This window comes from Tachypleus tridentatus, chromosome 7 (genome assembly GCF_004210375.1).
Source record: "Tachypleus tridentatus isolate NWPU-2018 chromosome 7, ASM421037v1, whole genome shotgun sequence".
Taxonomy (NCBI): domain Eukaryota; kingdom Metazoa; phylum Arthropoda; class Merostomata; order Xiphosura; family Limulidae; genus Tachypleus; species Tachypleus tridentatus.
Window position 1 is genome coordinate 74,567,489 of NC_134831.1, and position 14,767 is coordinate 74,582,255.

A 14,767-nucleotide genomic window follows, 5' to 3' on the forward strand; every position below is an offset into this window, starting at 1 on the left:
GCAAGGACGAAACCAAACTATTTACCTTCCGGACAGTCGTGCATTATTGGTTAGCGTGCCGGACTGCATATCGGAAGGACATGATTCAAGCCAATGATAAGTCTACACTATCTTCTGAGGGCACATCATAATAGCGACAGTCATTCTTGTATTCTTGTTACACAACAGCAATAGAAATGTGTAACATATTAGTAATAGAAAATAGAACCGACACTGTGTGTGTATGTGATTTATTATGGAGGGTAATTTGACGTACGGAGAACTATATATAAAATCGTAGGTAAAAGCTTGGTTATTGTGATAGAGGTGCGTCACCAAGATTATTAATAATTATTGGGTACAACATAAAATTTACAACAAAAAATTTATTCGCAAAAAAAAACATTTAAGAAAAAAAAATAATTTAAAACTTAGGTGTTCTAAACGAGAAAGTTTACGTTTTTCTAACTGTTTCCTAGATGTTTATTTGTACTTGTTTAGTGTTCAAATAGAGTATTTAGAAGCATTTCAGGTTTCACAGACACCTCTTATACGTAGAGCAATGTAAAATACTGGTATGCCCCAAGTAACTTTAAGCTATTGTTAATATTATATACATAGTTGGTACATCTAACAAACCTTTATAGCTAATTTTTATTTCGCTTAATTTGTTTTAGGAAAAACACACTGAGCTATCTGCTGTGTTTATTGCATGGAATCGAATCCCGAATTTTAGTGTTGTAAGTCTCTAGGTTTATCACTGTCCCACAGAGGTCTTTTATTCTGTTTCCACCCCAGTCTTCAACAGTTAACTCTTTGAACTTGATATAACAAATTTCAACTATGATTCGGTCTCCCAGTGGTACAACGGCAAGTCTGCGGATTTATAACGCTACAGACAGGGTTTCGATACCTGTGTTGGACACAACACAGATAGCTCATTATGTAGTTTTATGCTCAACAACAACTAAACAGACGAATAGCCTGGAGATATAACTACTAATGATAGTGGCTGTTTACCAACTTATTTTCTATTTCCACAAGTAACCAGTTATAGAAGATGTACTCGTTTTCCCTATCTGACCAACGCAAACATTGACTATTTCACATATACACATCACGTAAGAATAATCTAATAAAACTTTTATGTGTTTCTTGAATACGTAAATAAGTTTCAGAGCGTGATAGGGATATATTTGCTCTGCTACTTGAAAGTACACAACAAAACTGTTTCACACGGCCCAAGTTAACTTGTATTTTATTTGTTCTCTGTTCTGATGTAAAAACCCATTTCACAGTAACTTGGTATAAGGCGTGATGTCATTCAGTCTGACTGTATAAACGCACGAAACCTTACTGCCACGTATATATATGTCGCTTAAGTTGACTTGTGCCAAGTTTATATTTCTTTATGTAAAATTGTACAGATTACTCATCTAATAATTACGTACAGTATTTCCGGTTTATACTCCTAGAGGGCAGTCTGATCTTTTATTGAGAAATGATAAAACAACAGGTCAAGAAACATTCAGAGTTTAGCTTCTGTGAGAAAGATTCTAGACAGGTGTATAAATAACCGTTACCGTTATCAGTAGTTTTATTAAATGAAAGGAAAAGTAGGGCTATTAACTCAACGTACAAGGTGAAGGAAACAGCTGGAGCGGAACAGCCTCCGGGAAAATCTCCTCGTGGTCTGGAAATTAAAGTCGGGCGACTGGAAAAACTGGAAACTAATTAACGGTAGGAATTAGAAAGAGGACTGTGTCTGTTGAACTCTTGAAGGTAGATCGTTCGCTGGAGATGACAGCTCGTGGAAAAATATCTCGATCAAAGTTCCCAGATGACGACAACTGCTGAGGTCAATTGGGTTTAAAAACTTTTACCCATTACTGTCTTTTGTTTAACGTGTCTCTCCGAAAATTCGTAGTCTCTAAATAAGTAGAACAACCTAACTGTGTGGTATTTTACTACGTATAAAACACCGTATAGTATAATATTTCTTTCTTTAAATTTATAACAAGATGCTGAGATCGGCCCTATGTTTGTTAATAGCGCCTCATGGTAACAGTTTATTCATTACTTTACGTATGTATATATAGATTTGATTTGGTATTTCTCTACATGTCAATTTTGTCTCATTAGTGTTTTCGGGTGACAAGCGAATTTATTTTAATGCAAACACACTTTAAGTTGGAGATCTTAATTTACTTAAAAATTTCCATGTTTTGAAAGACGAGTAAACATTCATTGTGTTAGTGATATAATCTGTGTTTCACTTTCAATTTATATAGATCTTTCTGTATATAACCTCTTTTTAGGAACATCCACAACTAAGTAAATCTCTGATAGCCAACCACTGATGACAGATTGACGAAGCTCTGAAAGTATAACAGACATCAGATTGACCGAATTCTACAACACTGACTAAGTCTGAGTTATCTTACCACATCTGAACGTACACGACAGGATTGTTGCACATGGTCCAAGTTAGCACATCGTCTTTTATTTGTTCTCTGTTCTGAAGCTGATTTAATTTGTGTTTAGTTTTGGAGAAAGTTACACTTGCAGTTCCTATTTATGAAACTCCAAGAAAGATGTGCAGAAACAAGATGACCATTTTTTGTTGTGTCATATTAGAATTTAATAAACTTTTACGGTTGTTATTATCATTTCAAGTACGTTTTCCATCACTGATACTAACACGCACCTCAGTGGGACAATGGTAAGTTTATTGACTTGCGACACTAAAATAGATTATTTAATTCCTCGCCGTAGATAGCCAACCCAATTTTACCCTAACAAACAAACATACACCCTCAGTTGAATAGCTTACCCTTTACACCGCAACACATCCGAGCTTTATACACACGTCAGGGTTATATAAAGATGGTGAAACACAGCGTCATGGTGCAATATACATACGTGTTGTGTCTATTGAATAATTTGGCCTTAGACACTTTAAATTTCCTACAGATGGCGCAACGTCTTTTATTATTGAAAATATTTTCATGGGGCAACTGGTACTTTTCATTAGGTTTTTTTTTCTTCATTAACCGCTTGACCAACCACACATGCTTTTAATGATTTTATTTTAACAGCTACGTTTTTCCTTAGAGTTTTTACCGCTAGTACAGCGGTAAGTCGACGGATTTACATGCAAAAATGAGGGGGGTTCAATTCCCCCTTGCTGGGCTCAGCAGTTGGCTTGATGTGGGTTTGCTATAAGAAAACACAAAAGCCCACCATCCCCTAAAAAAAAAGAGAGAAAAAATCCATAACGTACAATAAATAAAACCTAAGTATATATATCATTTATGTATTTGAATCTAATTTATTTTTGGTAAGTGTTTCTAAGAAATATTGTTAAATCATAGAGACAGGTCAACTGTATTTCTCATCTACACTTGTCGTTCCTAGGTGACAATGAGAACACCCTGCAATGAAGAATCGTAAACAGTTAGTTCTTCGCCAGAGGCTAATACGGACTGAAAAACAGTTCCCTACCTCGCCAAAAAATATAATTTAAAAAAACAAAACATACTTGAGGCATAGTAGACTGAAGAAAAGCTAAAGTACAGTATTTGTATGTGATATTTGCCTTTATTATTGTTTATGTTTTCTTAATAAACCATAACTGTGTTTAGTTTTGTTTGAATTTTACACAAAGCTATAAGAGGGCCACTGCGCTACCTTTCATTAATTTAACAGCGATAAAGTAGAGGGATGGAAGCAAGTCAACACCACTCACTGACAGCTCTTGGTCTACTCTGTTTACCAACGAGTAATGGAATAGACTTGACCATCACTTCACAACGCCCCACGTTTGAAAGGGCGAACAAATTTGGTGGAAAGTTCGAACCCACGACGTGTAGATTTCGAATCGAGCGCACTAACTACCAGGTCATCTCAGGTTGAGTGTTTTTAGTAATTTTAGGAGACGACGCTATTGGAATTCAGCAAGGTCACGTGGTTGGAGTGTTTGATTCGCAATATGAGGGTCGCGAGTTCGAATCCCCGTCACACCAAATATGCTCGTCAGCCGTGGGGGCGTTATAATATTACGGTCAATCCCACTATTCGTTGGTAAAAGAGCAGCCCAAGAGTTCGCAGTGGGTGGTGATGACTAGCTGCTTTCTTTCCAGTCTTACACTGGTAAATTAGGGAAGGCTAGCGCAGATAGCCCTCGTGTAGCTTTGTGCGAAATTAAATTAGAAACGGAATTTAGAAAAGAGCAAATTATGCAAGAAATCTTTCAGGTAAAAATCAAGGTACATCACCTGACAATATAATAAAAATCTACAAAACATACATTAAACCTATAATACAATACGCATCTCCTGCCTGGAAAAACACGACACAAAAACAATTATAGAAACTACAAAAATACAAAATTCAATCTTAACTTCAGCCTATAAAGTACCACGTAGAACTTCATCCATATTCATGTACAAGTATGCAAACATAGAGACAATATCTGTAAGACTCTTGTATAATGCACTAAATTATTTTAATAAAAATTGGCATAAAAATTACTTAATGTGTGATCTCGACAGATACTACGTACATGATGAACATAGTCCTAAGTACCTCTCTCCTATAAAGAAATATAAAACAAGCTGGCCACCATGCACGAGACGCTTAAAACTTGTATTATGTATTTTTATTTTTTTAATTTTTTTTTTTACTTTTATTATTATTATTATTTTATTTTTCCGATAAATATATACGAAGAAACGAAATATATATATAAGTGGTAAAAGAAAAAATATACGAATAAAAAGAAAATAAAAATGGAATAAAAGAGGAAAAAATAATAAATGGATAAAGGAAAAAAAAGGGGCAAATCAAGACAATACATGGACATTGCCCTGAAAACGGCCGGACTACTGTGGGATACTCTAGCCCAAAAACACTACAACAACAACATAATAGTAGCCGACATGAAAGCTAGGGATGGAGGAAAAGGTCTCGTGCACCTGGCCCTCCTGGGTATTTAAAAATTAAACACACCCAAATATCCACAAAGAAGAAGCGAACACATGTTCTAAGAGTAAAACTTTAACAAGAATCGTTTTTCAATTTAATGAAGTGACCTATATGCACTAATAGACGTGTATATGTTTATTTGTATACGTGTGTGTGTGTGTGTGTGTGTGTGTATACAAAAGGATGCATAGAATTTTACGCTCTGGAATAAATGTTTGCATGACATCAAATAATATTACTTGATTTAAGCGTGTTTTAGGTATTATAGATTAAAACATGACTATCGTCCTAAAACTTTGTAGTAAGACCAAGAAACACATATACCTAACACGGAACTGTGTGTGGGTACAAAGCTTTGTAATTTGGAATTATTAGTTCATTGTTGTTAAGCGCAAGGCTATACAGCAGGCTATCCGTGCTCTGCCCATAACAGGTATCGAAACCCGATTTTTAGAATAATAAACCAGCAGATTTACTGTGGTAGGGTTGATTTATTAGTTGTTTGCCTTTTTTTTTTCATTTCTGCCTTTTTGTGCTGACCAACCGTAAACTGTCTCCATGTGCTGAAAGTAGCTTAAATACAGAAGTAATGAACTGGTAACATTTCATATTTATTAATTAAAATATTTTATCTTCCACTAAATATTTCGGAGTACGTAACTAAAGAAATATTGAGATTTTTGTTGAAGTTTTCCAGCATGTGGTTTGCCTTTGAGTTGTGAAGCATTTCAGACCACTAGGGTTGTTCAGACGTTTAACAAAATATAATGACAACAAACCCACATTAGGCGCGCCACCTGTTGTCCTTTGAGAAACGTGTTGGCAAGATCAGTACATAAAGTCGAGCACGAGTTCTGATATCTGTCTCTGGAATGCACGAAAGAAAACAAAAAGATAGTGTGTGTGTGTGTGTGGGGGGGGGTATACGAAAGGGATTGACAAACTTACATCTTTCAGTCTGTGTTTCTGAGAAGTGACAAAAAAGTCACTTTCCAAGCGTAACATGTGACTACAGGAAGAAGACAAGGCAGTATTGATATGTTTTTCTATATATTTTTAAAGCAACTATGAAGAATTGGAGATTGAAGTTTCGTACAGGTTATCACAGAAAAATAAATCAAATGCACGTGTATGTGTGTATTAGAATAACTGCTTGTGTGTCCTTGGAAAGTTGGAACCAGGTTCGCTGGCTCGGTCTCAAGGTCATTAACGAAAGTAGATCTCCAGGAGTGGAAACATGACGTGTTGTCAATGGCGCAATTAGTGCTTGGACGGGGAACTAATAGTGGTAGATACTAAACACCTTGATATTAAAAAACAACAACAACAAAAAACTCAAGATCTTATGTAATATCTGAATCCATGTTGATAATTAATGTTTTTATCATTAATGCTTCGTAAATACAAAAACTTTACACAGAACATAGAAGGCGAGTGAAAAACTGTTTTTCTACAAGGAAAATAATTAAACGAATATATAAAATGTGGCAAAACATTGTAGTGAAAAGGACAGGAACAATAGTAAACCGTTAAATCAGCGTTAAACCTAACAGCGTTTGTGTTACATCGATAAGCTGAGAATTGTAGTCAGTCCTGGTCGGTACATTATTATGTCTGATGACAAAGGGAATATGACGTCATAACAGTCCTCTGTCCTTGATCCATATTTTATTTTCAACCATAATCTTCCCTATTATATTTTTAACCCCCCTCACACACACAGATTCTTATTGTAAAGTCTGCACTCTATAGCTGGGTTTACGAGTGTCTTGTACTTTATACGCAAATGTTAAAAATATTTAGTTGTTCTGGTTTCGGCGTGTGGAATGAAGCGGCACTTGAATGTGTTGAAAAACTAATTCTTTGGTATTGTTTTCAGGCTCGACTTGGTCAGGTGGGTTAAGGTGTTAGACTCGTAATTTGAGGGTCGCGGGTTTAAATTCCGGTCGCACCAAATATGTTCGCCCTTTAAGCCGTGGGGGCGTTATAATGTGACGGTCAATCCCACTATTAGTTGGTAAAAGAGTAGCCCAAGAGTTGGTTGAAGGTGGTGATGACTAGCTGCCTTCCCTCTGGTCTTACACTGCTAAATGAGGAACAGCTAGTGCAGATAGCCCTCGTGTAGCTTTGCGCGAAATTTAAAGAAAACAAAAAAACAATGGTACTGTTTTCAATTTTTTGAAGTTTCAAAACTTTTCAGTTCTCACCTTATTTTTGTGCTGTGACAGTTCAGAGTTTGGTAAGCCGTGGTTAGTTCTGTTATCTGAGAATGTAGCTTTACTGTCACGATACGAACGTTGTCATTGGGTTCTGTTTTGTCTTGTTTTTCGAATCGAGCTCGAAACGAAAAATGTGAGGACCAAAGAGAAAGTCCAGAACATTACGTTTTAAGGTAAATAATGAAATTTCAGTAAAAGCAACTAATAATTGTTCTTAATAGATGTGCACCACTACATCGTGTGCATCTAATTAATTTTACTCTAAACACAGTAATTTTGGAATTCGTACTATATTCACTGATCACAAATTTGTACGCCATCTCTAATTAATCTCATGCCTTTTACGTATAAATTTATTATAGTAGGTTTATTTTTCGAACATTTAGTCCATAAGTTACCGCTCGTTAAATTAAATTTAAGATGAAATGTTTTTTCTTTTGATGTAGTCTTGACCTTATGTCTTCACAAGCGAGTCTTTGAAGGTTATTTGATTATGGTGATTACAGTGTTGCTCGTACGTATCTGCCATCCGCGTGATCGTTTAGGTATTCCTTTAAGTTGTACTTGCATACTTTCTAAATAATTTAATTCATTGTACTAAACGGTCATATATTGCCATTTATAATTCCATTTACCATTGCAGCAAAATTCGTATTTTATATTCAGATATTGTATTTTTCTTCCTTGCATCACCTACATAAAAGGGTTGGTAGTATTCCCGTTAAACGAAAACTACGCTGTAGGGCTATCGTGTAGATGCACAGTTGTAAGATAGAGCATGACTGGACGTGTCGTTATTATGATGCTCGTAAATCATTTATCCTCCAGTGGTACAGCGGTATTTCTGCGGACTTACAAGACTAAAAACTGGGTTTCGATTTTCGCGCTGGGCAAAGCATAGATAGCTACCGCTTAATTATAAAGAAACAAACCTAAATCGTTTTAAAATCATCTGCTTCATCTCTCTAAAACCTGATCTGAAACTGAATACTTTAAAATTAGTGAATAGGAGAAATTAATGAAACGATACTAGTCTTGTAAAGATTGGTTTCTTTCTAATCAACAATTAACTTAACACTTGATTTTGTTTGGAGACATCGTCTTATAAGGTTGTCCGAATTTCGAACTGTGTTGTTTATGTCAGAAGTTTTGTGTAGTGAAGAAAATGTTTGATTAGTATACTAAAAATAATTTTTAAAAGCTAACTTTATCTTATATATTACCTTATGGATCACGCTTTTTACGAAACTCTGCTGCTTTTTCTCTTGGTTCTGAAATGACGTTTCGGGTCATCTATATTGTAGCCTAAAACAAGCAGACAAACGTTTTTAATCTCGTGCTAAATTCTGCACGTATCCAAAAACATCACCTGAGTAGCCGAAATCCATGGAGATGTTCTTGACGTAACCCAGTCGCGTTATATCTTTTCACTACTTTTTCTGAAATACAAGTTCTTCAGGCCCGGTATGATCAGGTGGTTAAGGCGCTCGACTCGTAATCCGAGGGTCGCGAGTTCGAATCCCCGTTACACCAAACATGTTCGCCCTTTCAGCCGTGGGGGCGTTATAATGTGATGGTCAGTCCCACTATTCGTTGGTAAAAGAGGACCCGAAGAGTTGGCGATGGCTGGTGATGACTAACTACCTTCCCTCTAGTCTTACATTGCTAAATTAGGGACGGCTAGCGCAGATAGCCCTCGCGTAGCTTTGTGCGAAATTCAAAAACAAACAGGATTACTGCTACCGTTCTACAATAATACACGATAGTTGTGATGTTTAGATGGATTACGTTTTTATTTGTTTCCACTAGCTACAGCTGATAGGTTTTGTTGAGTTGTCAACATTTGCACCAAACTGGTATTTCCTCAATATTTGTCATCACAATTCTTCTTTAATAAGCGTGGTTTTCTGCGCCCTCTGCTTTCTTTAAAGAGAGTGAATTAAATAACGAGAGGTAATATACGGATATGCATTAAAATGCTACGTGTGTTATCGTAATTACTTATTATTATTTTTGCTGATAATAATAATAATTAAAACGGTTAATTTTGCATTATTGTCCTATTGACTCTACCTTAATCACCTTAGCCTCCTGGAGAGCGCCCAATACTTTAAGAAACGCTATGTTAAACTAACAATCAGTTTATATGTTTATGGTTATTTCTCCGCGATTTTTACTGAAACGTAACATTTTGTTATCTTATGTTTCACGTTTATGAAACACAATTACAAAGACCAAGAAGCTTAGATTTGGTAGCAAAAGGAGAGGAAAGCAGGGGCGGGGATTCAGCCCACTCATATACCCTCCTGTGTACGTCACCACAAATGGATAGAGTCAATAAAATGAACGAACTGCCCAACACAAGCGCACAATGTGAAATATTTTTAAATATTAACATTTTTGCGGAAAATAAAATGTGGTTATAGGGGGCGCCAAACTTATAATTTTGTTTGTTTGTTTTTGAATTTCGCGCAAAGCTTCACGAGAGCTATCTGCGCTAGACGTCCTTAATTTAGCAGTGTAAGACTAGAGGGAAGGCAGCTAGTCATCACCACTCACTGCCAACTCTTGGGCTACTCTTTTACCAACGTATAGTGGGATTGACCGTCACATTTATAATGCCCCCATGGCTGAAAGGGCGAGCATATTTGGTGCAAACGGGATTCGAACCCGCAAAGCTCATAAGGTTATTAAATTACTTTTATTTCTATAACAAGTCAAATGTGAAAACGGATTAATATATTATTTATTTTATTATGTAAAAAATGAGAATAGCTAGTTAAAGAAATACTAAAAACACTGAGATATTTCTCAAACATACTGGAAATAAATACCATACCTGGAAGAAAAATACCTCAATAATACTAAAAGTATTAAAATTAAAAAATATGATCACAGTGGTTCCAAAGTTGTTATGAGTCCTGTGCGTGAAATTTCAATGTTGAGCCGATGGTTTTGATGTGTTGTTATTTTACTGTGGCATGAACAAGAAATGAAAAATAGCTTTCTAAACGCGTAACATTTTAGAATACAATAAAAGAAGGTCAAGTTAAATAATTCAAAAACAACAAAACAAGGGCTTTATGTAATATGTTTGTTAGTGGCGTGGGCTACTCAGACTATAAACGTTCTCACGCTACGTTAAACTGTACCAATGATTTAAGATCAGGAGAAAAAAGGTGAGCGAACGCCAACATAAGCCAAGGGTGATTAAACATGTCTTCCTTGAACAGGTTCATTGGTTTTTCGCGCCAAAAAGTTTACTAGGCCTGATGCCCCCTGGAAACAAATGAAGATGTCACTAAAATATCAGTTAGTGCTAAACAGTGTGATGTCATATCTGTGTCATGCACACACACACACACAAAATGACTCCGTTTAGACTGTCATATTATGAGATGACGAAAAACACTAGGCTATGGTTTAAGTAGTTACGCTAATGTTCGTGATCAGTTGTGTTAACCTATGGAGAAGAGATTCGATATAGTTGTGGGTATGTTAAACAACTAGGGGCATAGAACAAGACAATAATATTTATTACAAACCGACGTACATTGTAAGTTATTGATATGAATGGTGTTTTTCTTTTCGTCTCCAGTTTCCAAGTATTTGTAAACCTAGTAGTAGACTACCAGTTATTAATAACTCATTACTCATAGTAGGATATTATTGTCTTTTCGTGTTTCTTCACTTATTTCTGGGGAAATTAAAAATATCAAAATTTGAACTTAACCAGACTGAGCAAAAACAAATATTTAAAGAACATACAATTTTGTGATCTCTTTACGAGAGTAGGTTTAAACGATTTTCTCTAAAGGAGGTGAAACGCAGTCACATGTTTTAACCACTTACCCTGCTATATAATAGTAGGTTGTTTGTCGGTCAGTCAGTACGCACTAAAATGACGTCACATAAATGACGCTTAATGTTGCAATTTGTACTGTCATGATGTCAATAAAAGGCACGATTGTCATGAATCACGAATAGTATTGTGTTCTCTGTAGGCTACAATATAGTATAACATATTAACATCAAAAGCAAGGAAAAACAATATTTATTACTCTTAATTTTGGTTTGGTTTTATTTAATTTTGAAACAGAAGACTTTTGATAGCTCTGTGGAAGTACATCTAGTTTAATATTTTCTTTTAGATGAATAAAATCATCTAGTTCTTGAGAAATAATCAAAATACTCGCCAACTAGCGAAAAAATAAATTATTTTCCAGTAGGCGCCATTTTATTTTATTTTTTGCAAACCAATTGATTTATATGAAAATACGCTGGTATCGTAAGAATTATTTAATTAGTTTTATGTTCAACATTGTAAAGTTAAAGAGCTCTAACTAAAACTAGCCAGTTGTAAAAAGGTTCGTGTGCATTCCACGAATCTGAAAGCGAAAGATTAGGTACTTTAAAGCAAGTGTTTCCTAGAAATATAAGGTCTTATATTATTTATGTCAGATAGGTCATTATTATGAGTTAAAGCTGAAAGGGCTGGATAATTTGTTTCTCATACAAAAATTTTAAATTTACAACAGAATACAAAGTGTAAGTAAATTTTGTGTGGCATTGTATAGTTTATAATTATGAGGCTATTTATTTTAAATCACAGGATGGAGGATGACGGAACAAGTGGAACCAGTTACAGAGATTCATATCAAACAAACAACTGAATCTCACTGCATAAAAGCATTTAAAAAACGAGGACAAGTATTCGGGAAGACAGCGATATCTTAACTGTTTCATGTATTTTTTTTATTCTTACAGGTGTAGTTATAGTAAAGAAGACGGCAGAAAGAGAAACAACTGAGTTTGTTGTAGCGCTGTCCACCAAGGGTACACGTCTAACCAAGAGAAACAACTGAGTTTATTGTAGTGCTGTCCACCAAGGGTACACGTCTAATCAAGAGAAACAACTGAGTTTGTTGTAGCGCTGTCCACCAAGGGTACACGTCTAACCAAGAGAAACAACTGAGCTTATTGTAGTGCTGTTCACCAAGGGTACACGTCTAATCAAGAGAAACAACTGAGCTTATTGTAGTGCTGTCCACCAAGGGTACACGTCTAATCAAGAGAAACAACTGAGTTTGTTGTAGCGCTGTCCACCAAGGGTATACGTCTAACCAAGAGAAACAACTGAGCTTATTGTAGCGCTGTCCACCAAGGGTATACGTCTAACCAAGAGAAACAACTGAGCTTATTGTAGTGCTGTCCACCAAGGGTACACGTCTAATCAAGAGAAACAACTGAGTTTATTGCAGCGCTGTCCACCAAGGGTACACGTTTAACCAAGAGAAACAACTGAGCTTGTTGCAGCGCTGTCCACCAAGGGTACACGTCTAACCATATCTAACTAGAATTCTTACTTATGTTGATAACGGAGAGGCAATAAATCGATTGTTGTTGTTTTTTCTAATCTCGTGCAAAGCTACACGAGGGCAATCCCTAATTGAGCAGCGTAAGACTAGAAGGAAGGCAGCTAGTGATCACCACCTACCGACAACTTTTGAGCTACTCTTTTACCAATGAATAGTGGGATTGAGCGTAACGGTATATTTACAACATCCCACGTTGTAAGCATGTTTGGTGTGACGAGGATTCGAACACGCGAATCTCAGATTGCGAGCCGAATGCCTTAACTATCTAGCCAGGCCAGGCACACCAAATTGAAACACTGATCCAACAGAAGAACTGAGAAAGTTATAAATACATTTATCATTCGTAAACAATATGTTGATGGCAAAACCTCAGAACGTTTGAAACGTTTGGCACTTGTAACCAGCCAGCAGGAAATAAAAGAGTCAAAGTGGTACACAACATGGTGTTATCAACCTTTCTGCAACAACAATAATAAATCAGATAGTCTTCATAAACAGAGTGAAACATCTGTTAGCTCAGGTCTACCATGTGAAGGTTTGCTTGTTCTGAATTTCGCGCAAAGCTACACGAGGGTCGTCAGCGTTAGCCGTTTCTAATTTAGCAGTGTAAGACTAGAGGGAAGGCAGCTAGTCATCACTACCCACCACCAAGTCTTGAGCTACTCTTTAACCAACGAATAGTGGGATTGACCGTAACATTATAATGCCTATACGGCTGAAAGGGCGATCATGTTTGGTGCGACGGGGATTCGAACCTACCATGTGAAGGAATCCAACCTGTTGGTCGTGCCGGTACCATGAAAAGACGTGTCCTTGCAGGTGTTAATTAGGACTTTTATATATTTTACAAAGATAAATAAATGATCTTACACCCCGTATCAAGTGGTCTTCAAAAACTGTGCAAATATAGTTCATGATATTGATAAAATGGCAATCTTAACTTCAAAGTTTCAGCTTTTGTTATAATAGTATATAGAACACCACTCAAAATATTTCCTTAACTGGTCTATAAATCACCACTTGGATAGAAAATATTCAAGGAATAAAAAAATATATTTGGCAAAGTATTTGAGTAACCAGCCAAAGATCTTGATGAAATGTTTACCGACGTAAGTTTGTTTGTTTGTTTGTTTGTTGAATTTCGCACAAAGCTACTCGAGGGCTATCTGTGCTAGCCGTCCCTAATTTAGCAGTGTAAGACTAGAGGGAAGGCAGCTAGTCATCACCACCCACCGCCAACTCTTGGGCTACTCTTTTACCAACGAATAGTGGGATTGACCGTACATTATAACGCCCCCACGGCTGAAAGGGCGAGCATGTTTAGCGCGACGGGGATGCGAACCCGCGACCCTAAGAGTACGAGTCGCGCTTGGCCATGCCGGGCCCTTACCGACGTAAGAACATCACCTTCTGTCCTTGGAAGGATATGGAAGCAATTACACTGTACAGAAACTAAAAGAAAGGATAATTAATTATTATGGAATAATAATTTGTTACGTTCGTTCACTTCATTAAATCCAGTCTCTTTTTCACACAAGAACAAATGTTTGCTTTATTTTGGAAGTTAGTAATAGAACTGAGACTTTGCTGCTGTCTGTATCTCGGGTGTAGATTTCTCGAAAAATATTTTTATTTGTTCATTTGATATATTTTGCTGACTAATGGATACATTATTTTCAGTGTTACTTTGAGATAAGTTTTGCCGATCTAAAAACGAACATTTGAGAGAACGCATTCCATTTAACAAAAATTTCGTTCTCTACAACTGAGCTTAGGTTTTCTTCCTAAGTATGTTTTTTATTTCTCAGTTTTTATCGAATTATAATTGTATAAACATTCAAAGTTTGTGGCCTTCCAGAAGGTTCAGCATTAAGACTAGGGGCTTATAAAACTAAAATCCTGGATCAGAACCATGTTCAGCACATAACAACAATGAAATAAAACAGTTTATGAGTTATTAGATTAAAAAGATATTTGTAGATAAAAACTGAATAATCATATTAGAAAACGACAGGATGAATTAAATATTTATACATTTACTTCAAATTATCGAAATATTTTATCAAATAAGGTTTGTTTGGTTTCAATTTAGCGCAAAGCTACAGGAAGGCTATCTGCGCTAGCTGTCCCTAATTTATCAGTGTAAGAATAGAGGGAAGGCAGCTGGTCATCACCACTCACCGCCAACTCTTGGGCTACTCTTTT

At 36.2% G+C, this 14,767-nt stretch overlaps 1 long non-coding RNA gene across 4 annotated transcripts; it reads left to right on the plus strand.

Annotated features, from left to right (window-relative positions):
• The first annotated feature begins 1,334 nt into the window (after positions 1-1,334).
• On the plus strand, positions 1,335-12,750 carry LOC143255985 (uncharacterized). Of its 4 annotated transcripts, XR_013030950.1 has the most exons (4): positions 1,335-1,837; positions 2,298-2,701; positions 3,397-3,562; positions 11,952-12,750. It is a non-coding gene; the product is annotated as an uncharacterized LOC143255985 (long non-coding RNA). The 4 variants fall into 4 exon arrangements; XR_013030949.1 differs by lacking the exon at positions 11,952-12,750 and having other exon boundaries at positions 1,339-1,837; positions 3,397-5,456; XR_013030952.1 differs by lacking the exon at positions 3,397-3,562 and having other exon boundaries at positions 1,348-1,837; positions 2,298-2,465; positions 11,952-11,970.
• The last annotated feature ends 2,017 nt before the right edge of the window (positions 12,751-14,767 follow it).